Source organism: Dromaius novaehollandiae, chromosome 4 (assembly GCF_036370855.1).
Source record: "Dromaius novaehollandiae isolate bDroNov1 chromosome 4, bDroNov1.hap1, whole genome shotgun sequence".
Classification (NCBI taxonomy): domain Eukaryota; kingdom Metazoa; phylum Chordata; class Aves; order Casuariiformes; family Dromaiidae; genus Dromaius; species Dromaius novaehollandiae.
Window position 1 is genome coordinate 58,846,560 of NC_088101.1, and position 24,104 is coordinate 58,870,663.

Below are 24,104 nucleotides of genomic sequence, written 5' to 3' on the forward strand. Positions count from 1 at the left end.
TTCTTTACTGACCTTCTTTCTGTAATTCCTTCCTTATGTTTATTGTCCTTTGTTTGTAAAAAAATATTGAGTTAACAATTTCTACTAAGGTCATGTCATTTTGTTTGCATTCTCAGTAAATACAGAGAGTTTGATTGGAGCTGTTTAGACATTTCAAGTATGAATACTTATTCCTGAGTCTTCTACAAAAACAAGATGTTGAATTTTGTGGAGCACTACCCTGGTGAGGAACAAGGTTTAGTAAAGTAAACAGACATCATAAACTTGTTGATAACTATAACTATTCTTTGTTAAATTCCTCTGTAATTTAACAACTTACTAAACACTGAAAAGAAGTAGAAATGAACTTACTACAGCCCACTTCTGATAGGGACTTCATCTTTTGATGGAGTTTTTTTTTCTTTTAACCCATCTATAGGATGAGATGGGTGTATAACCAAGTTACCTTTAGGGCTGTTTTTCTGAGGATATTAGTGCAATTTGAAAGATTAGTTAAAGCAAAACATCCTAACCTAAAACAAGCAAGCAATCAAAATAGGCATTAAGTGAGCAGTATGCAAAAGTGGTGAACTAAGTGTACAAATAAGAATTTTTGCGTGCTTAACTTTGAAACCTTCATATTCTGCTGGTTCAGATTTGTGTATACCATAGAGGCATAGGATGTAATGCCATGCATTGCTTTTTTGTGTCTTTAATTTTGCCCGCCTTTGTCCTGTTCTCCTGGCCTACTCACCTTCTGGCTCCCTGAGTTTCCCTTCAGATGTAGTTCTCCCTACCAGCAGGCTTCCTCTCTGCCTCCTCCACGTCCCTCACCAGCTCCCTGTCCTAGTCTGCTACCAGTCCTTACTCCACACTTCTCTCTGCGAGCTTTCTCAAGTGGTCTAATTTCCACCATCTCTCAGGTCTCACTCTGTCTGTACTTCCTAATGGTCTAACCAGTCTCCTTGTTCCCATCTCCACTTTTTTTGCGCCTTTTGTTGCCAGGTTAGGTGGTTTCTCCCTGTCATTGCCAGATTGCTTTTAGTAGCCCATTACTTGCTGCAGTTTGGGGTCTAACCCGCTGGCACCAGCTCAGCAGCTGAGCCCTCCCGGACTGGATATAGCCCAGGAAAGGGCATGGGCTTACAGCATCCTGTGAAAATGGCACATTTTCTGCAGTCTGATCACAATTAAGAGCTATGAAGTAACAGATCATTTTATAGCAGCGATGTTCTGTTAGTTATAGAACACTGTTCTGTTAGCACTAAGTGCCATAAGAGACCGGAATATTTTTGGCAAGCACATCCGTAGAGATCTTAAGTGTGAAGATCCAGCAAGGCTTAAGTGAGCGTGAGTGATGATCTTTCAGAGGCTTATAGATCACCCAGACGGGAGCAGACTTTCAGAGGAACATGGAAACGCATGTCCCTGGCTAAAGGACCAGGCCATAGCCAAATACCAAGTCCCCGTTCTCTGGAGTATAGGCAGCAGAAGGTGTTTGGAATGGATATTTTTAACAAATACATCCTTACCCTCATCTTTCCTTCCATTCGCCTAAGCTTTCTGAGCAGTGAGACTATGCGTTTGCTTTTACATGTTGCCTAGAACTACCTGGTGAAAGTCCTCTCTGTGAGAATGGATGGCAGATCAAACAGGGTCACATTTGCCAGCGCCTGTATGCTATGAAATCTCTCGTTTCCCCTTGTCTTTTAGAAACACAATGCATACAACTAGTTTCAACCTTTTTCTTACCTCTCAGCCTTGACTTTTTCATTACTTTGCGTCTTTGATGACCTTTCTACGCTTCTTGAATGCTGAAGCAGTTTAGCATATTCGGAAAGTGAAAGAACTACGCATCTGCAGTCTCTGATGGCTTTGCTATTCCTACCAGTCTTTTGCAACAGCTAGGCAGCTTACTCAAGTGATTACATTTAAGTCTTGAGAGAAGAACGAAGAATTGTAATAACTTTCTGTGGGGAAAAATATTTTCATTTCTATTAGAGGCTGATTCCCAGCTTTGAGCACTTTGTCATTAACGGATTGTAAACCTCTCAGACAGCCTGTCCCATAGCAATCCACTGAGCCTTTTGTCAGGATAGAAAAATGTGCTTGGTGAAACTGGTCACCAACATCGTGCAGCTAGACTGAACCAGGCTTTAAAAAATGCTGCCAGACATTTCTATGCCTTTAATAGTCAAAATCCTACACATTAGCATTTATGAGAACATATATAGAGTTTGAGCAATCGCATGTTTTTTTTTCCTAGATGTAATATTAAATCACTGAAATATAAAAATTGTTTTAAATGATCAAGGGTCTTCATGGAAAGACAGAAATGAGGAGGTGCTTCCCTCACCACCAAACTAGGTCTTCCCTTGCTCACTTCTAGGCAACCATATTATATAATCTTATTTACAAACTTCTCAAAATCCATCTTGAAATTACTTGTTATTTCCAACTGTATCCAACTACTCTCACATGAAGGCCCTTTGAAGACCTCATTCTTTGATGGTTGGATACTTACTCTACTTTCCAGCTTACATATCCTCTTTCTTCCTCTTGCTGAACACGCCACAGTCTTTTAATGTAAGAAAGGTTTCTTATTTCTGTAGTCATGCTCACAGATCTTCTTTAAGCTTGTTTCAGTTTGAATTCATCTATCTCAAGCACAAGTGACCCAATTTGTTTCTGGTGAGGTTTTATCATTTTTACAATGGAACTAATGTTTCTATATCTACAGGAAGTACCTTTTCTGATATGTTTTACCTGCTTCACATGACATTGGCAGCCCAGTCATCCTCTGATCAACTAATACCACCCAGTTTTTTTCCCCCTATTCTTTTCCATCGCTGAGTCCCCAGCTGATAGAAAGGATTCTTATTGTTACCTGCTATGTTTGTGACCTTGGTGAGGTTTGTCTCATTTTGTATTGCTGCACTGTTGTGGTTTCTCTCATTTCTGTTGCTTCAGAACATAAGTCTTGTAAAATATTTCCAGTCCCTTCACCTTCGACAATGCCTCCCAATTTTGTCATCAGCAGTTTTAATAACGTGCTCCTACTTTTTGTGACAAAATCTTTAACAAAAATAGTAAGACCAGTCATCGAGGAACTTTGCTGAAAATCTCCCTCCAGCCCAGGTTACCATTGTCTCTCCTTCTTTGTCTCCTTGCATTGTCTCCTTTTTTCCTGAGTCCTATCTCTTCCCCCCAAACTAATTCTCCATATGGCATTGTATCAAACGCTTTACTGAAATCTGAATAGGTTTGATCTACCAGATTTCTGTTGGAGGGACAATCAGTTATCTTACCCAGACAGGTATCTGGTGAACCAGGTTATGATCTATGTTTGTCAGCTTTTGTCCATCTTTTTCATCCATTTTTAGCTTTTACTTATTCTTTCGTTCAAAATTTGTTTGAACCTTCTGCCTGTTTGAAAGGCAAGCCGTTAGACTGTCATTGCCTGTGTGATTTTTTTCCCTTTCTCTTACATTTATTTACTACATTTGGTATTCTGCAGTTACTCAATTATTCAGTCTTCAGTTGAATCCGCGTGGTTATATGCAGAGAAATGACTCGCAAACAACACTGTCGGGGTTCCATGTTTATAGCCACTGTGACTCATATCAAATTTGCTCAGCTTACAACTGCAAATATGTTTTTCTAGCTGCTAGCTGTGCAGAAGCGCTCTGAGATTTAAAAAACAGCCTGTGCCCTTTTTGGCTCACATATCAGAGCTTCAGATTCTGCTGTTTTTTGTTCAATCAGAATTTTGGTTGGACATTGTTTCATTCTGCTTTCATTTGCTTCCCTTTCTTGAGAAGACTTGGTTGAGGCAATCTTCACAAAGAAAGGGCCTTGAGTTTTGAATTCAGTGCAGCACTCTGGAGACGCTATGAAAAAGACTATGTAAAAAGTAAATAAAGCAAATATTATAAAGATTCATCCTAAAGGGTATTGTGTTCCATTTATTATTCCCCGGATAAGGTATAATCTGTCTCATTTCTCCATATTTTTTTCCTTCTGCAATGTTGGCATAAGTACGAAGTAGGACAGCTTAATTATATCTGCAGAGTAAGCATTTATGACTTCGAATGTGTTGGAGGCGAAAGCTACCATCTATTCATAGTTGATTTTTTGACTAACAACACATGCCTTATTATTCTTTGCATACTTTTTCTGGTCTATAGGTTAATCCTTTTTTCTTATCCCAGAGTTATATTACGTTAGTTTATTCCATGTTTGTGTCTTCGGTCTTTAGTTGGAAATGGGAATTATTTCACATAATTTGATGTTATCGGGCAAAGTTTTTCACAGCCTGTCTATAGGCAGTGAGAAGAGATGGGCCTTTCCAGGAGATACCTTGGGATGAGATGCATTACCATCCAGAAGTGCCATGCACTATATTCTTGGGGGAGTCTAGATAATGAGTGTGGAAAAGATTCCTGTTTTTCAGACAGCTAACACTATTTGAGATGTATCCCACTTCAGTGTATTTTTTAAATGGCCAATAGTCAAAACAAAACAAGTGCAGGTCTGCAACAACAACAGAAGGTCTCATTAAGCTTCTGGGAGTTGCGGAGTATTGTAATAAACTATGACAGGACACTTCAAGAGCAGAGGGGTCACAGGACCAATTTAAATATGATTTTCCATTCGCTGCCAAGGAATCGGTGCTTACTGTGTACACTGCTCAGAGACAGCTGGTTGTGTCCCATCTAAACAGGGCAAGTGAAATGTGAATGGAGCTCAAGTTTTGTGGTGGGTCTTCTGCACTGTGGTGAACCTCAGGCTGATCTCTTCTTTTCCAACCTGTAAGCTGCCTCTTGTTGTGAGAAGGGGATGTAGAGACCCTGCTTTCTCCTACCATTTCTTTTTTTCCTTCCCAGTAGATTGAAAACAGACAACACAAAAATATTTTTAATGTTTTTCCTCTGGTTTTGTAATTTGGAACACGCAGTGCAGAGACATCTGATTAAACAAACTCTGGGACTGGAGGCAGAAGAGCTGTACCTGGAAGACGTGTCACTCCAGCTAATCAGCCATGCTGACAGCAGACCTGATTAGTCTGGATGAAACATCGTCCTTGCGAGAGTGCTCTTCCTGGGACCTGAACTGGTATCTCTGCATGGCACTGCAGTGCAGCACAACGCAAACTTGCTCAGGGATCTTGACCATAGTGCTGCTTTGTGTCACCTTCCTATATTATAAAAGTCTCTTTTAACTAATTTCTAAGCTCTGTTCAGCCCCACTGAAGAAAGAGGACATATCTGTGCAAGGAAGAAGGATGTTTTCCCAATGCCATATAGAATAATTTAATATGGTATTTCCTGTCATTTGGCGTAAAAATAAAATCTCATCTTAAAAAAAAAGAAAAGAAAGCTTCCCATTGGAGGAAAAGAAGACTTTATTACATCTCAGATAATTGAAGCAGTCATAATTTTACATCTGAGATGGTGAAAACTTCTTGAATAAAATGGCAGAGATCACCATGACTTTGACTGAAACTGTAAGGGTGACCTTGTGCAGCATCTATTGTAAACAACACTTTGTCTAGGAGAAAGTAGCAATGAAGTATATGGGGAAGCTTTGTCTTTATCTTTAGGCTTTTTTATTGCTTGGAAACGTGAACATTTTATTACTCTGTGATAGTTCACATCTGAGATGAAGTTTATTGATGCTTGGAGATTACTGTGTCACTTTTCCGATGCTTTTACACCTGAATACGACAGGTGAGTTCATCTAGCACAAAACATCCTTGTTCTGCTGCCTAGCTGTTTGCTCTGAAAAGTGAAAATGATAAATTTGTCTGTAGCTTTTTGCGTGTCTCTCACCGAAGTATCTGTGGTTGAAAAATACTTCCTCTGTAGTAAGCCAGGCACCATGGCTGGGTTTCTTGTGCACGCACATTGCTGCTCTGAATGCTTTCACTGCTCTGTGTTTGTGAGCAGAGAGGTAAACAATTGGAAAAACAGAAAGCAAAGTATTTTCAGTCAATGTGATGGACAAGCTTGTTAATCTTGTCAACTGTCAAATTTTTAAATGCACAGATAGCAAAAATCATGGGGTAGTGTCCTGTTTCTGCCCAGTTCCTACTGAAAAGGTACAGAGCCCCTTTCCTCAGCTCCCTGTGCCCTGACAGGTCATGAGTGACAACCTGCTAGCGGTCAGCTTGCTGTTACAACCACGTGTTGCCGTCGGGAGGGCAGCGGTGATGGGCATTGCGGCTGCCCACGTAGGGTCGCCAGCTGGGACTGCGCAGTCCTCGGGTGCCCATCCTCTGCAGCCAGCTCCACCTGCAGGGCTTTTCCCACAGTGTCGGTGGAAGGAGAGAGAAGGGCTGAGTTAAGGGTGTCGCTGGAGCAAAGAGGGCGCAGAGGAAGGATCTGAGAGAACAACCTGTTGTTCAGTGCCGTGCTTCCAGCCAAACTATATGAAAAAAAAAGGCTCAGAGCCTAATGGTCTACCATGTAGTGAATCATTTTGTTCATGTTATGACTAATGGGGCTTGGAATTTAAAGAGGGAGATGCATAGCAACCAAAACATTTCTGAAGGAACAGTTCTTGGCCTTTTAATTATCTCTCATTAGCTGTGTTGGCATGCGTTTCACTTGTCAGTCGGAAAGTGAGATTTGTGATTTTAGAGGGAAGGTCAGTTGCTTAGAGACATCTGGTTTTGCTGTGAAGTGCCTAGTGCTACCAACATAAAAGTACCCCATACTCACCAAGGCACCAGTGGAGAGAGCAGGCAGCGCGTGGAAGCTGGCTTTCCAAGCAGCTAGAGGATAGCAAAAACTTTATAAAAACTGACAGTTTAAAGTTAAATATGGAGGAACAGAAAGACCAGTTCTGGGCACCAACATGTGTGGTTCCTTGTAGCACAGGCTGAGTCTTGACAGAGAAAGATTTCACCGCTGTTTTCCACTGAGCAGATGGGGATATTCAGTAATTATGGCTATTTGCATGGCTAGAATTGGGTAAGAGAAAATGAACAGGCAGAATCATACTAGACTGTTTTAACAAAGTGAGACTCAGTGCTTTGAGCAGAAGACGACAGCATGGTTGGTTCTTTGAATCAGCATCTCCTCTGTCATTCCCTGGTTCCTCTTCCTCTGACTATCCTGCAGCTTATTGACTGACCTCGTGAGGAGCAGGGGAGGTAGCTATGGCCTGAGGCTAAGAGGTTGGATGCTTTCATGGGAGCCTTGCACCTGCGCTCTAGATATTTGTTAATGTCATGTGTATGCCTGCGCTTATGAAAGTATTATGTATCTTGAATTTGGTGTTACCTGACTGTGGAGCTGACATTAACGGTTGGGCCATCTGCCTGGAGATTAGCTCCCAGAAGCATTTATCCTTCAGCAGTGAAAGGGAAAGTTTGCTCATATTCAGAATACGAGAGACTAGGTTTTTTATGCAGCAGAAAAACATAAGCAACTCCTTCCAAAAGATTCTTGCTGATCCTTTCTCTGCTGAGTTATTTCAGTGCATTAGGTACCCACTCACAGAAAATACTGTAAAACATAGTGTATGCCTTAAGTGTGGTGTCGTATGTGCTGAGCCAGTCTTTGACAATACACAATGTCAAATAATGTTTTCAGCTGAGACTACAATGCAGAGTAATCTAAAGCTAGCTGTCCTTGGTCAGCCTTGCAGGCATTCTGAAAACAGACAAACAAACAAAAAAAGGTCATAGGCTCAAGGTACAGAGAAGCAGAGCCAGATCTCAGTAATAGTTCTTTGGCCCAGGTTGCTTTCTGGACTGCTCTTTCAGTATAAACAAAACTGGAGCCAATAGTGATAATTCTGAGTAGATACCTGCTGCACAGTCAAGCTTTACTAATTGCATGCTTTATTTGTTTGCTTTATTTCCATTTCTTTTGTGAAAGCATACATCCATTTTTCAGTGATAGCCAGCATAACATAAATAACTGATGACAAAGTCCCTTGTGCCAGAAACTCTCAGAAATTAGAAAAGAGAAGGCAGGCAAGCAGGCAGGGGTTGATTTTTACATACCCATGTTGCAGGGACAGTGCTCTGAAGAAAATAGATATATAGTCAGCAGGAAAAGAGGAGCCGGGCTGTGAGTGGTGCTGTTGGTGCTGTTCTGTTTTCAAAGCTCTCTATTGCTGCAACTCAAAAATTAGGTGAACCAAAAGGGAGGTGAGGTAATAAATAGATAATCAGCGACACAGGGCAGCATCTGTGTCTCAGAATGGCTGTCGGCTTCTCCAAGAAAGCTGAGGACCAAATAGGTCAGTAGCGAAAACAGAGGGGAGCATATAACTTACAGTTTATCTGACATGTTTTTTTTTCTTCTTTTTTCCTGGTTGATTCCTAAAGTTTTCTTTCACCAATCTCAACAGTCCCTTGGCTAAAAGAGTAAAAGCGGGGAAAATGAGGCCATTCGTCCGGTTTCAAAGTCTGTGTGAAAGTGTGAGGCTTCTTTCCTTCTTTTTATACAAGTAGGAACCGTAGAGGGAGAAATAACCAATCATTATGAAATACAGTCTTGATTACTTATAACTGGTAGTGAGTGAGGCAATATAAAACTGTGAAAGGTTTGATGGGGTTCTGGCAGCTGATTTTGAACACTGGGGAAAAAGCTGTAGATGTGATTTTTCACAGGGTCACATTCACAATTACATCCTCTACAGTTCTGACTTGTTCACAAATTACTTATTCAGATAAACAGCCACAGGCTGATAGAAGGACTAAAGACCAAAATTAGTAAGTATTTTCCCTTTCTGAAAGAAAACATGGTTGTGGTGGAAGTCTCAGCAACACACACACGAGTTAGAAGAAAAGGTTGCTGTTCTGAAATGTGAACGTCTAATTTGTTACAATGAAGGTTGGCCTAAGTAGCCTGTCTTTACTAAATAATGATCGATTAGGAGGCAAGTGGTGGTATTTACACACTCGAAAGTCAGACCCATGAGTGCCTAGCCTTTCATAGGACTCAGCTGATGCTCTGTGGATCCGGCAGGATTGTCCAAAAGAAGAGGTCTCGGTTACACGTGGGAGGAAAGGAGCAAGACACAACAGTGTTGTAGCGCTTTTGGAGGAGCTTACGTTATATCGTAATTTTCCACTTTCAATTGCTCCTCTTCACCACTGGCTTCGTTACATATGGTACATATCCATGAGAGTATTTCTGTATCTGCTGATCATTTTGAGAACCTATTAGCTCAGGGGAATTATTATTAATATTGCTATTACTGTTAGCTGTTACGATAGCTGTTGTAGAGACATCCTGCAAATGACAGTCTTTGCCCCATAACCCGGTGGTCTCAAGCCAAAGCTGCTCTGAGCAGCATTCGCACAGTCCCCGGGCAGCGAACGGGAGTGTGCAGTGCGATGCAGGTCAGCCCTCGCAGCAGTTCCAAATTGCTGTTGTCAGTCCTTCAGACTCGGGTCGTTGTTTGCTTTTGCTAATCTCTTTGTTTCCTAATAAAAAAAAAAATCCAGTTAATACTGAAATTGCATGTGGTCTTTCATAGTTAGGCAAGCACAATTTAATGAAAAAATCCCTATGCTTCTACAGTATATATGAAGCATAAATCATGTTATCCTTTATTCTTTCGGGCAGAATAAATAAGCAGGTGTTGAAACTTGACTACAAGATTATTACTACTTTTCATTATTCCTTTCTTCTGGAAACAGGAACAATTTATATTAAATGGAAATTGCTGCAAATCCCATGCATTTTCCATCAGTTGTTTTTTCTTCAAGCCTGCATTAAAAGCCCTGTTTTCACCAATGCATACATAATTTTCTATTTTTTAAAGCCAGGAAATGAGGACTTTTAAGGGCTACAGGAGAAAATAAAACATTATAGACCAACTCCACAAGCTGCTCAAATGTTTGTTAAATAAAATAGCATGATTATTTCTGATTTAAACCAAGTAGTTGAACACTGCTTCAACAAGGCACTTAAACATTGGCCTGACTTCATCCCGTCACACCTTTTAGTTGAGTGTGTGTTTACGTGTTCTGCTGAACTGAGGCCTCTGTCCACGTCTTTTTTATCGATTGCACGTATGAATTATTACCTGTTTTATGAATATGAGTTTATTCTGATTATTACTCTGGGATATTTCCTCCTTCTGCACATGCGTTTGCAGTGTGCACTGCAGATCATTTCCTTCATTAACTGATACTTGCAGTGTGCACTACAGAGTCCTTTTCAGTTAATAGATAAGAGAAAGAATAAGTTGTAAAAATGATCATCAACTGTAGAATTTTTGGTGGGACATAACCAGGGATCTGCAGGGTCTTTGGTAAGCTGCAACAAACAGATGCCCAGAGGAATGGATGGGGGGACACGTAATGTAGTCGGTCATACTATGGAAACAAATAATGCAGTGTTGGTCCACCTTGCCATAAAAGGGTCTTTCTCTCCTCTTTCAGATCCTTTCTGTAGCCCCACTTTATTTTGCTTTTCAGTCAACCTCTGCTCTGTGCAGCCTGTGTCTTGTCTCCTGTATAACAATAATTTCCTTTTAAAAATTAACACAATGTGGGATAATTCATGCAGTGCTTTATAACCTGCATTCTTTATTGATTTATTATTGTTCTTTCTGCCAGTTCATTTGACTTGGTTGCCTTTTCTTGTTTATCTGCAGATTGTTAGATGTTTGGACTGGCCCGTCTTCTTTTGAACTTTACAAAGTGCAGTGCATGATTTTAACGTATTGTAAGAGCAGATTAATATAGAAAGGCTTTTATGTCATTTAGATGAGTCAGTGTTACCTGCTTTCATAAAGGAAAAAATCTTCCATGAAGGCACTTTTTTTAGGATGTTATTCTAGCTGAGATGTGAAACATTCCCAAAAGAGAAGAAAAAGAGTTATCTATTGTGACAGTACTCCAATGGTGATTTCAAATAAAATATTCTTACGGTAGGTCGTGAAAAATATAAACAACTGCTTAAACAAAAGCTGAAGAGAGAAGTTTGTCGTATTTCTGACTCAAAATATAATAGTGTTCTTGCATAGATATTTTCATGAGATTCATGAAGAGCAAACACCTCTGCAAAATATGTTTTTCCTAATCTTATCAGAGACGTAATGCTTATTCTCAATAACATAATCACCTACGCTGTAGGCTAAACTATCATCTACCCTTTTATTCAGACACAAAGCTTTCTAATATCAAATTCTGATAAGATGACAATTCAGCTTGTTTTTATACCAGAAGCAAATTGTTCGTGATTCATATCTTCAAAAATTGGCTCAGCCATTCCAAGTCCACATGTATTGTGTTGTGCTTTTGAAACAGACAGACAGTTGTAAAAATGGTAACTGTTTTTCTCTGTATATTCTGCCGAGGAAGATCTGACAAACACTAAAATCGCATCAGGTCATTTGTTCGGCAGCTCCATACGGCACCTCGCCAGAGCCAGGTTTTGCTCTCCAGGGTGCCTGTGATATGTAGAACATACAGTACAGTTGGTCTAGTAACACAAAGTGGATTTGGTAAATACATTAAAACACATGCACGGCTTGCCATGATTAGCATTTGTTGTTTTTGACAAAGTTGTGACTGTGCTGTGCTGTGCTGACTGTGCTTCAACGTAATCCCTGATCTGCCTTCAGAAGGCGCTGGTGATACATACATGCCCCATCACTAGGTAGTACATATCTGAAAAGCTGAGGTATGTATGTGTGACGTCTTTACTGCCCATTTGCTGCCTGCTGTCCATTTCTTTCTGTGGTGCATAGTGAGATGCCAAGCCTCTTAAACAGGGGAAGTGCAAGTTTCTAGAGCCCCAGCCAGTCCCCTCATGTGAAATGTCCCTTGTGAAGGCCAAGATGCCAAAAAGCCGTGACGCTTCATTTACATGCAGAGTGTCACTGAAGGTGGTAGGTCTCAATGGCTCCAACGAGGGCTGTGAGTTGTCATGATGTAAATGCAAAAGTTTTCAGGATTCCGGTTTCTAGTCTGTGTTGGCCACCTTCTGCCTTTGATCATACATGGCTTGCAGTGTGGTAGGTTGTCATTCAGGTACACTTACAGATTTCAGTGTGGAGAATTGTGGCTCTTGCTTTCAATATTATGTGTTAAAAGGTTCTTCTTTGTTATACAGTGAAGCCCTCTACCGTAAGTATTTCCACTCCTTCTCCCTGAAAATCGTTATATTTCGCTTATTCTCATTTGCAGGACAGAAAAGCTGTTCTGGTCCTTATCCTAGTCCAGCCCCATGTTCAGCCCCAAAGAGCATCTAGTGTCAATGTGAGTTTTCAGGGGAAGCAGCGTTACAGCCAGAACAAGTATAAATCAGTGCTCCCCTGGTAGCCCCCCGGGCGCCAGCCAAACATCATCAGCCACGTTCCTCTGGTTTGCAGCATCATTACCTCACATTTTCACAAAATGTAGACAGCTTTTTGATACGTTTGAGGAGGCAGGCAGCAGGGCATGTCCCAATTCTTAACGCTATTTATGGAATTAAGAGGGAAAGTATTATACAATCTGTCACACAGGAAATTGTTCTCCCTAATGCGCCGTCGAGCGCATGGTTTAGAAGGAGCCCTTCCTTCCCCCATGTAGCACATACAGCCTCTGAGAGATTCGCAGCTTGGCTTCCTCTTCTGATCAGCTTATGCCCCGCGCGGTGCCGTGATTAGTAATCCTCATCATTCTCTTAACATACTTATTCTGAACTGATCATGGAGTTACTTTTTTGTTTAGGCAGTAGCAACACCTGATAGCGCCAACTACATTACGTGCTCTGCGGGCCCGTGGCACGAGGCAGCTCCTGTCCAGAGGAGCTGAGACTCGCGAGAGACAGTAAAATGGATAAAAGAAAGTATTTCTGTGGGCAGAAGTGGTGCAACCAGTCAGCAGTTAGATGCGTGTAGGCTAATTCCTTCGCTTGTTGGCTGTGCTGAAGTCAGTAGGACCCCGCGCAGAGGCAGCGTGGGGCCTCGCTTCGTTGGCCTTGTGAATGATCCGGCTTCCTAACTTAAGCCAGCAGCACAGCGAAGAACTGAACCTGCACCTGAGCTGCTATTCGCTGATTTACAAGATCATCTGTCTACTCCATGGCCGTAAACTTACTGAATCTTGCTTGAAATTTAGCCGCAAGATGTGACTATTCATCCCTTTGTGCTATTAACATATACTGTGAATATGTATATTGTTGCAAGTGTCAGCAAAATATGTTTTGAAAGACAGCCCTGTAAGATACCTCACTAAAATCTGGATCAAAAATCACCGGAATAATTACCATGAAATGTCCACTTATGCTAGGCGTTACTTTGGTTACAATCACTTTGCATGTTTATTTAAAAATTAATGATTTTTTCTGGAGCATCACTAGAGTAGTAGGACTTTTATTTCTTGTGGAGTCGGGGATGCTAAAATAAAGGTGAAGCTGTTCTGGCTGGATTTCAGTTGGTCTTAAGTATATGGTTAAGCACAGCTGAAGGCTTTCTGAAATCAGGGTTTCAGAAGTGAGCATTGTGTGCAGCCCTAAGAGTAGATTTTTCTTCTGAGATTGCAGTTAAGTTATAAACTAATGCCATAGAATAACTGTGTCAGTTTAGACATTTATTGTTTTGCATTTTTTGTTCTGTCATAATTATGCAGAACATGGCATTTATTCTTTCTTTCATTTCTCTTCCAGCTTAGTACTGTGGCATGAACAGAATAGTACATAACGTGTATCAAAAATGGTGTGTCACGTGATAGATTTTCATGCGTGAATTTCAAATATTATGAAAACTGGCAATCTGTGATACTTCTGTTTATCTAGTATCTCTATTTCCTACTACCATCAACTTTGTAAACTTGTTACGGTGTATTTTTGTTTACTGTTAGCATCAAAACCCTCATAACAGTATAGATGAACACAGAATTAGCATTTAGCTTTCAGCTTTTTCATGCTATCTCTTCTGGAAAATGACCTTCTAGTGTCTTGACTAATGCTTAATCCTTTTATAGTTTCATTTAAATTCTAATGTGTAAGCCTTGTCTTTTTATTTTTTAAGAGAAACAAGAAAATCATTCTGGGCATAGTTATGAATTTAAAGCAAAAGGTGCTTAAGGGATATACCATAATTCTATTAATTTGAATGAGGGGGAAAAAATCAAAATTTCAATTATTATCTATCATTAAGTAAAGCCCATTGAATGCAGCCTAAGTGCCTATTATCCTTGTCAGTTTTTAGATGGCTTCTCACCTCTTGTGTAGTGTATCAGGTGGAGAGGCCTTTTTGAATAGATGATTATGCATACCATTACAATGTCATTATTTTTGTCTTCCTGTTAAAAATATTGTTTTATTTCAGGAGCTGATGAATAGATTACAGTTGTTCATTTTAATTGTGATCTTATGTTTCTATACATTTATGTTACTGTTTAAAGCTGCCTTCACCAATTTAAGGATACAGTTCAAATTTGGCTCAGAATTTAAGTTGGGAAAGAAAACGTCTCTTAGATATTTCTCCATAACCATCATTTTTAGATCCATAAATTGAGATGGTTTCATGCATTTTTAAAAATTCCAGGTAGGATAGTTGCTTTCAAAAGGAAGTATTTTCCAATCATTTCTGCAAGCCTGACTTAGCATTATAAAAAACATACAACCAATTTGACTATGAATGCAAAAGCCATTGATCATATGCACTTTCACTATCCAAGTTACAGAAGATGGAAAAGTCAAACAAAAACAGTGAAAGACATATTTCACTTTTTAGGTTGTTTTAAGAGTGTGATTCCTTGTGATTGGCGTAAATAAGAAAACATTAAAAAAATTAAGAACAGTTACAAGTCTTGCCATATTTTCTTAAAGTTTTCCTTTGAGGCAGTCTGGGTAGAGCGTTGTCTTACATAGACTTTCACACAAGCGTCCTCCCTTCTGTCCTGACCTCATAGTGCAAAGACAAAATAGGCCTATGGCATGTTCCTCCATGAAGGGCGTTAAACACAGTTTTCTTCACATAAGATTTTTTTCAACGCAGGTAGAACAACGTGCTATAATCTTAGCACTGCTGGAGCGTAAGCACAGCCATAACGTAAGTGAAGGCTGCCGCAGCTCCATGTGGTCCCTCACATAACGGCCACCTGCAGATGCTCAGAGAAAGAGAAGCAGAAAGAGGGCAGCTCCCTTTTGCCTGGGGTGCCCTCCTGGCCACCTCTGGTTTAGCACTTCCTCGACCACAGGCAGATCTGAGGTCCCTGTGCTCAGTAGCCCTTGACGGAGTATTCAGTGTTCATTGTCTGATCCCTTTTGAATCCGTGTGTGTTCCTGGAGGGCCAGGCAGCTGCCAGTATAAAGCCTATGGACCTGGGATAAGAAAGGCATCATTTGGACAGCTGGTATGCAAAGGGCAAGGATATCTGCTCTAAGGTCTGGAGCAGATATATGACAGAAAGCAGTGGCAAGGTGCTGTCTGTGCTGCCGCTGTGCCAGTTGCTCTGAAGGAGAATAGCCATACCATTTCACACCTATGGGTCCTCCTTTCTGGTACACCCTGGCCAAGGAGGCTTTTGCTTACCGCTAGTACTTACTGTACCCACTGCTAACTGGATGCCAACCTCTTCCTCTTCCGCGTGTGTAATTTGTCCTGCCTATATTGATACTGCTTGGAATACCTTGCAGGGCAGGCAAGAGGCAAGCACCAAGACTGAGAGCACAGCTTCATAAGGTCACTAAAAGGCACTGGCAGATGCACGTATAGCAAGGAAGCCCTTGATGAGAGCAAGAATATATTCTTGCCAAAATGCACTTACCAATCACAAGACAAAAGGAGGGTAGCTGAGAGTGACTTGCAAAAGACTGAGGATGCTTGACTATATAGGTTCTGGAGTGGTATTTTCATAGAGTTTTGTATCACTTTCTGTTACATGGAGTTTTATTAAGTTCTTGCAAGAACATTATTGAGAAGCTTTATTAGAGTCACAGAGCATTTACCATAGCTTTATTAACATTCTCAAAATGTGTGTTTTTCTAATTAAGATATGGGCTGCTTGAGGGAGTAACTGAATTGTTCCCTAATGAATCTATTGCATTAATTCCCTTCAAAAAGCACATCTGAGCATAACTTAAGTTCTTCCTGCAATTAATTTATGTAATTTATTCTAGTATGCACTATAGTTTTCCCTATAATTGTTCATTGAAATGACAGGTTTAATTTCATGTAATATGAGAGCTTCCAGTAACCGAGTTTGTAGTACTTCATAAAACTTGATATTACATGTTGTGCTATTGAATTTTGGCAAGAAGAGAGCAATAAAATATTCCTGTAAAATAGAGATGTCCAAGTGACAGATATTGAAGCCAACATTTAAAAAATGACTCTCCAAAGTTAGGTCTTAAATCCATATTTAATCGGGTAGGTAAGTGGCCAGATTTTTAACAAGTGCAGGATATCCATTGGCTTCAGCACATAAGATTCAGCAGAGTACTTAATCATGTGCATGGCTTTTAGCTCATGTGTGAGCGAAGGAAAAAGAACCACTCACACTTACACAATGTGCTTAAGGAGCCACATAGGCTTTATGTAGCTTGCAAGCCAAAAAGCAGTTTTGAGAATAGATTCCAAGACTTAAGGCCAACAAACTTTCTAGCCACATTGCTGGCTCTTAGCCTAAGCTGTACCTGGTGTTGAAATCTCTGTGCTGTGCTGAAGATGGACCAAATACAGACTAGCTGCTGTTAGCCAGAGCTGTAGCATGCCGGGTCTGTGTAGCCTTTAGAGCTCAGTGCCCTGCAATGGATCACACAACCATGGCTGTGCCATCGTCCTCCACGAGCTCCAGAGATCGCAGGATGTGTCCTTGTGTCATAAAAATGGATGTTCAGTGCGTCCCAACTGAGAGTGGGGCAGATCGATGCTGAACTGCCGGATGTACATATGCAATCACTGGATTTTCAGCACTGCTAGAATTTGGACACCTATTTAAAAGCTTAAGTGGAGATTTAGGATTCCAAGTTTAGCTACTCTAAAAAACATGTGTGACCTTTCTCTCAAATGGGAGATGTTTGTCATGATTAAAATTAACTACAAATTGCACCTTTGCCATCACAATACTAGCTTCAGTGGTTTCTTTGGCAGCGGTTCAGCTGCTCCCCTCCTCCCGTCGCAGAAACCACATCCATACCATGATTCGCGGTGCTCAATACTGGTGACTGCCCCAGAGAGTTCTTGCACGCTGCTTTGTTTTTATTCTCCATGTGCCAATCCAATTGGAAATGACATTTATAGAAATGTGGAGCTGACCTTCTCTGTTTTGTGGCTTTTCAAATAATCCCTTTGATTTATTCTGAAGTTTCAGAATTCAGCTGGAGTCTTACAATAACCCTGCATGTGAACCTCAGGTTTCAAGCAGGTTCAAAGCAGCCATTGCTAATAATCAAGGAAGAAAAACATTCTGTTTTGAATTTTAACATCATACCCATTCTCCCTCCCTTTTCTGATATTTTCTTCTATATGCTGCTGTTCTTTGCTTTCCTCATCCCCCTATTTATCTTTCTGCCTGCTGGCATTTGCAGTCTGTTATCCAGTTGTCTGTGGACTGGCGAAAGGACTGGTTAAGCCCAGGACCAGGAAGTCCTGAGTTGCCGTTGTGGCTGTGACGCTGACCTCTTTTATGCCCTCAAGGAGTTGGAGCTCTTTTGCCTCTGGTGCATAAATCACGTACCTCTTTCCAAGGGGAGCTGTGAGAACCAGCGAGCTGAACGCTGGCTGCTGCTTTCAGGCCTTTCGTCAGACCCCCCATTTACTCCTCACCGAAAGCTGGGACAGCACGGAAACTACTGCCCCGCTGGCACAGTGCACAGTTTCGCTAGAGATGCCAGGGGCAGGATGGGTGCAACTGGGCCCTCACCATCCCTCGCGGTGGAGATGTGAAGGGTGCTGCTGGGACGCTATCGCAGACACGGCTGTGTCTCCTGTGGGCGCTCTCTTCTCAAGGGCTGTTGAACAGCCTCGCTTACTCCCCAAATCAGAATATAGTGAATTCTGATTTTTCACGTTCTGCTTGTATCGCAATTGTATTATTACAATAAGACTATTGTAAGACCATAGTCTTACATTCTCGCCCTGTCCTGCCTTGTCCAGAAGTGCCTTGTTTGGTTATCCACCTTCTCTTTTTGACCAAATAGAAAGCCAGATTTAATACGAGTCAGATTTAAGAATGAAGATTGAAATGCATGACAGAATCCATCAGGAAGAAAAATGACAGGAGATATCCCACAAATGCTATCCCAGTTTTGGTTGTTACACTTTTTTTCTTTTGCAAAAAACAACCATGATCTGTATACCCATATATACTCATACGTACATTTTTCCCTAACAACCTTGCATGTAAGAATATATCAAAACTGTTATAAAACATATACCTGTAGTATTACATATACATAGTTTTAGATTTATATGCTAGAAAAAGAATGGCCCCCATTATTACACTATCATCTAAAATACATAAATAGAAGATTTTCATTAGTTTAGAATCATAGTGCTGTGTTGAGAGTTCTGACCCTCAAGGCACCCTGTCTCTCTGTTCTTTCTCTCTTTCACTGACAAGCAATTAACTCTGCATATCCACAAAATAACTTGCATAATGGAATCCTGATGCTGGATTTTATCTTCTTCTAAATACTAGTTTTCTGTTTCAGTGCATCCTTTAGTATGTGCTCCTAAAACAGCTTATCTGCTCTGCCAGCTCAGTTCCATGGTTTGCAGGGTTTATGTTGGTTTATTTTTGTAAATGGGCTTTAGGGAAAGACTAAGTTATTACCACTGACAGCCTTACAGTATAAACCGAAGTAAAGCTGTAAACTTTCACCTTTCCTAAATGCTCAACTTTGCATCATAGCCTTTTTATGACATGTCTGAGAAGTAACAAAGACCTTTACAAAGTGTTAATAATTATAATACTGCTTTAGAGAAAGAAAGAGGCTTTTTATAACACCTGTACCATATATTGAAAGAGACAAAGTGCAGTCAAAGGTTTTCAGAAACACAGTTCTTAAGTTCTCATCTTTTACATTCGAGCAGGGAAAAATCGTGTGGCACTGTGTAATTACAGATCTCATGGGTTCACAGTGTGTATTTGTCTGTGTCCATTTCCTAAAGTATGTTCCTTCTAATTTCAGAAATCTGTGGAAAAACTATGCAATTTGGCTTCTAGAATCACCGTAGATTGTAGAAGAGCAACTCCATTCTCCCTTTCCGGGCTTCATGTGAAAATGGATTCCTTCTGGTCCTAATGGTTATGCTAATGTATAGCTTATGAGGAGATGTGCTATCTCTGATGAAAAAGTTTAAAAGTAGGCCAAAAATGAGGGCCAGTGGCCTCATGCTGTTAGTTACTGAATGCAGGTCACGAAGGTTCGACTCTGCTCAAATTCAGTGCAAGTGGATGGAAAGAGAACAGAAGCAATATTGGTGAGATCAGGCCTCCACCTACTGCAGAAGCTGATTGTTTTCCTCTTAGGACGTCCATCAGGATCTTGGACATGTGGTTTAAAATGTTTAAGCCCATAGAGATTAATGATGATTTTCTGTTCTCCACAACTGGGCTTCTTTAATACTGTCAGGAAAGCAGTATCGAGAAATTTCAGTTTGGTAGACACTCATTTAAATGCCTTTCCCCATATGTAATAGAGTTTGTGAATCAAAGGAAGTCATTCTGTGTGCACTCCTAATGACATTTAACTTTTAGTGAAAAATCAGTAACAGGAAAAGTTGTTTTAATTAACATGTGAGCTGTGCAGCTGCTAATGTATTCCACCTCGTCGTTGCTGCAAAAGGAGCATATTTCTTAGTGACACGGAGCAGGCAGAGCAGAGGGATCCTGTTCTGCTCCCCGTGCGTGCACACAGCCCCATTCACTGCGAGGGTGTGAGCGGGAGGGGATTGTCGACGCACGCCGCTCGCACAACACAGCCCCTCTTGTTCTCCAGTCCCCGGAGAAACCAGGGCAGAGCTGCACCCCTCCTCAGACCTGCTGCAGAGCTGCACCGCTCCTCAGACCTGCTGCAGTGTTACAGGTGGGGAGCAGCCTTTGAGGAACCTGGGGCATTTGTGACTGGTTTCAGCAATAAGGGATTGAAAGGGAAGCCTTTTTGTTTAACATGCATTTGAAAATGAAGAGCTGGAATGAAGTCAGACTGCCAGAAGGAAAAAGAGAGCCATGACTTCCCCAGACGTGTGATTTTTCTTAATCAGAAGTCCCAAAGAAGCCACTTTTCTGATGGGCCATGGAAAGCACCCCTCTTTTCCCTGCTGTGGCAACAAATAGGCTAGGTACACAGAGGAACGGTGCAAGATGAACGTTGGAGGCTGCCATTGCAGAGGCTCTGCAATTCGGCTCCTGAGCAACGGACCAGCTTCGGGCAGCCAAAGAATATGCACGTTCATTTTTGGTCATTCCTCCTTCTCCAGTGCTTCATCCTACGCCGCCAGCCGGCATGTTGTTTCCCCAAAGACGCACAGAGGGCTGGCCCAGGTGCCTCAGCACCCAACTCTGCTACTGTGGAGCCCACCCTGACCCCGCAACCACTCTGTGCATACCTGCTGCAGTCCCAGCTACGAGCCTCTCTGCTCACCTTGGGCCACGATTTGCATGATGTTTCTCTGCCTCGTCTCTTATTTCTATCGTGCTCTGCAATAATCCAGCCACGGTGATGAAAAATATATCCTGGAGCTTTCAATGTCTGTAATGCTGCATACAGTAGTAAAAGCTTAGTTGGGCCAGCCGAGCTTTAGGGATGTTTTAATGGAGTCTGTGAGATTGTAGAGACAAAAATTGATAGTGTTAGAAGGTCACCATTTTTCTACCGTTTAGAAAATCAGCAGGAAAGCTGGCTTTCAGAACTCCGTGCTGTGATTCATTTCAGTCCTATTAGAGCCGCTCTTAGGATTGACCGTACTGCAGGCAAGGCCGGTTTGCCCTGGTTGAGAATCTGTACCCAGCTATGCACTTATTCTGTGGATTCCTGCGTATAGAAGGAAGGATCTACAGTGGAGAAGGTCAAATGGAGAAAAATATTTTTACTAAACATTTCTAAATCAAATTGATTCAACAAATATAGCAGATACTTGTGTCAGCAAGTTTTCCATTTAACTTCATAGGCACAAAAATTAAAAGGTAGGGGGGGAAAAATGCATTATAAACCTTTCCTGATTACAAATTTAATAGTGCCGGCTCTTGGCATGGGTTGACAGAGTATGAGTTTTTAAGCTGAGAAGAAGGATTCTGATTATGTAATGGCACCTTACCCCTTTCTTAGAATCAAAGGTGCACTATAAATATAAATGTTTTCCTCTGATTTTAAGACAATGAGAATATATACCAATTCATGCTAAAGAAATTCTAAGTATTCCTAAAATTAGACCTTTTTAAACATCTGTGTTTAAAAACAAACGGAGGTTAAAGCCAAGGAAATTTTTTTACTTGGTTTCCTCTGAAAATCAGGCTCTTGTATAGAAAAACTGACTTTGCTGACTGACTTTTAAATCCGTTGTCTAATTTCAGTCATATTTGGTAGGGGAAAAAAGAGTCTCAAAGATGTTAAATGGCTGTAGGACTCGTTGAAAGGCATGCAGAAAGGCAAGAGAGACCTCCTTTTCTGGTCAGTGAGGAAGACTGCACTGTGCGTTTTCAGTGTGGTAGACCTCAGAGACGTCATCAGAGGGAAGGACTTCACAGAAGGCCTCCAGGCCGAGGAGCAGCTTCAGCTGGTGCTCGCTCAAAGTCCTCCTCCACCGTGGGACACGAAGCTACAGGATAGCACCTTGGCAACTCCGGTCTTCTCAGGGCTGCTTGTTCAGCCCTGAGGGTGGAGAGCTGTGGACCGTCGTTGAAGGCAAACAGTGGATTGCACGTCTCTCATTTTGGTTCAGGCTGTTGTGTTAATGAGTAAGGAACTGGATGAAATGATGCGGCCTGTTAAACAAATCATGAGGATAAATGATTTCAAAACCTCTTCTCGCCCATGAGTGTGTTAGCACAAACTGTAAAGCAAAGCTCGGAAGCAGCATTTCCCTGGAAATGCGGTTGCGTAGTGAGCAGAGTTGCAGAGGCTGCACTTAGCCAAGAAGTTGCTCGAGAGCAGGCTGGCCTTGGGCAAAAGCAAAGCAGGACATGCCCAGCGGGACGAGGCACAGGACGCCCCGGGGTGTCTAGGCACAAAACAGGATTGTGTCCACTGGGAACTGGCTGTTCAGTTCCAGAAGTGGGAAGTGACGGGCTGGTTTGAAGCTTTTTGGTAAAAGGGGTCTTGTTAAAGTAAGGAAAGAGAGAGGAAGAAAGAGAGGGGGAAGTGTTGCCAGGAGGAGAATAAAAAAATATTTCTTTTAATGAGCAAAATAACTGTAGGGCCAAAACAAAAGACTTCTAAATGATCCAAAAATAAACAATAAAACAGAAAAAGTGCCGAAAACAAAGCAAACTTGATGTGATCTTTACCTTGCCTGAACTTGTTCAACATAGGAGACACGCATTCACTAGCAAAACTAAACATTCCCGATGTGCTTGGCCAAAAGCAATGGCTTTGTCTGATAAAGGACTGAAGAAAGCACAAAGATGATATAACTATTTATGTTAGCCAGAAGCTGCTTATCTCTAATGTGGCTAAAAAAGGGAAAGCTTGTGTCTCAAAGAGAATAAAAATCTAGTAACACAATAATGCGATATAGTTCTTCCATTTTATTTTTCATTTGCAAAGTGCTTTATAAATTTTAACTATTAAAAATGCTCAGCCTCTGTATTGGGAGCTAACACTGACTTCTCTGTTTTCTCATTCTTATGTTTTCCCTTGAGTAGATTAAAAGCACCTTGACAGTCTAAGATCTCTGAATATTTTGCCTGTGTTAGTGATAAACGCGAACCATGATTTGTTAGTTCCGACGTTATTTGCAGACCTCATCTATCTCAGAGGTGTTTGCTTTCACTTTTTTCAGCTGTTGGACTCCATTCCCTTGCACATAAACCAGCACAAGATCACTCGCAGGAGCAATCTCACTAATTTCATGAGCACTGCTAACGTAACTACATTTATGGAGTGGGGTAATGAGCTGCAGGAGTGGGGTTTTGTGTCCAGTACTTTCACTGACAACATTCAGGTTCCTCTGCCAAGAGGATGTCGGAGTATCAGTGCTTGCAGATCTTGCACATACTTAACAACAAAAATACTTCTTTTAATTGTTCTGCTTTTTTTTTTTTTTAAGAAAAGATTAATTTCAAGAGCCCTGTCCAAAAATATACATTAGAGCGTCTGCCTTAGAATTAGAACAGGGCAGTCCCTGAGGCCTGGTTCATGCTCGCTCCATGGCTTTGTGGGACATAGTGGCAGAAATCCGCCGTCCCTTGGTTTGATGTCACTGCAGAAATAGTCATTTTCTTGTTCTGTTGCACCAGCTGAGGATCTGACTTGTAGTCTTTCAGCAAGTAGTTTTCAGTCAAATGAAAGGTCAGTGTCTAATCACAGTCTTAATAGTGAGAGTTTCAGACCTATAGAAATGAATATATTTATATATTTGCTGTACAGAATGCAAAGATATAGTTAGGACCTCCCTGTAAATCTTGAAAACACTCCCTTTTTTTGTTGTTTCTTTAGTGCATAGAGACTCTGGCCCCCAACAGCTGTAGAGCAGTTAGTTCAGAGTCGCACTCCCCCCCAAAAAAGAAAACCCTGCTCAAGGACAGCCTTTGATTTCTGTTTTCCATTTCTGGCTCAGTTCCTGCAGCCTAACACATGCTGGTAGGTGCTGGTACGTGGTATCTGTCAGTAGGTTTCTGCATCTGTGCGAATATAAAAATTTGCTGGTGCAGGACCTATTGCAAGACTGGAGGTGAACACACAAAGCATTACACCGGCACTGACCCCGAGAGAAGCTACTTGAGAGGATAAGTTGTGTGTGTGCGTGTGTGCGCATGCGCATGTGTGGCTGGAAGAGGTTATTTTGTGCTGTATCTTCTATGACAGTGACTAGGAGTCAAGAGAGAAGAAAGGTGGGCAGAGATGTCGAAAGACGCAGAGCATGTTAGCAGGTCAATGTAAATACCAAGCTACCCAGTAATTCTCTAACTTGAACAATTCTCAAACATAGCAAATAAATTGAGAAAGTATTGTTACTCCTCATCGGTGCAGTGTAGGTCCTGCGCTGAGATGGAT

At 41.3% G+C, this 24,104-nt stretch overlaps 1 protein-coding gene across 2 annotated transcripts in view; it reads left to right on the forward strand.

Moving 5' to 3' along the window:
- SCFD2 (sec1 family domain containing 2) overlaps positions 1-24,104 on the forward strand; it is a 219,355-nt gene that overhangs the window by 174,793 nt on the left and 20,458 nt on the right. The window lies entirely within an intron of this gene.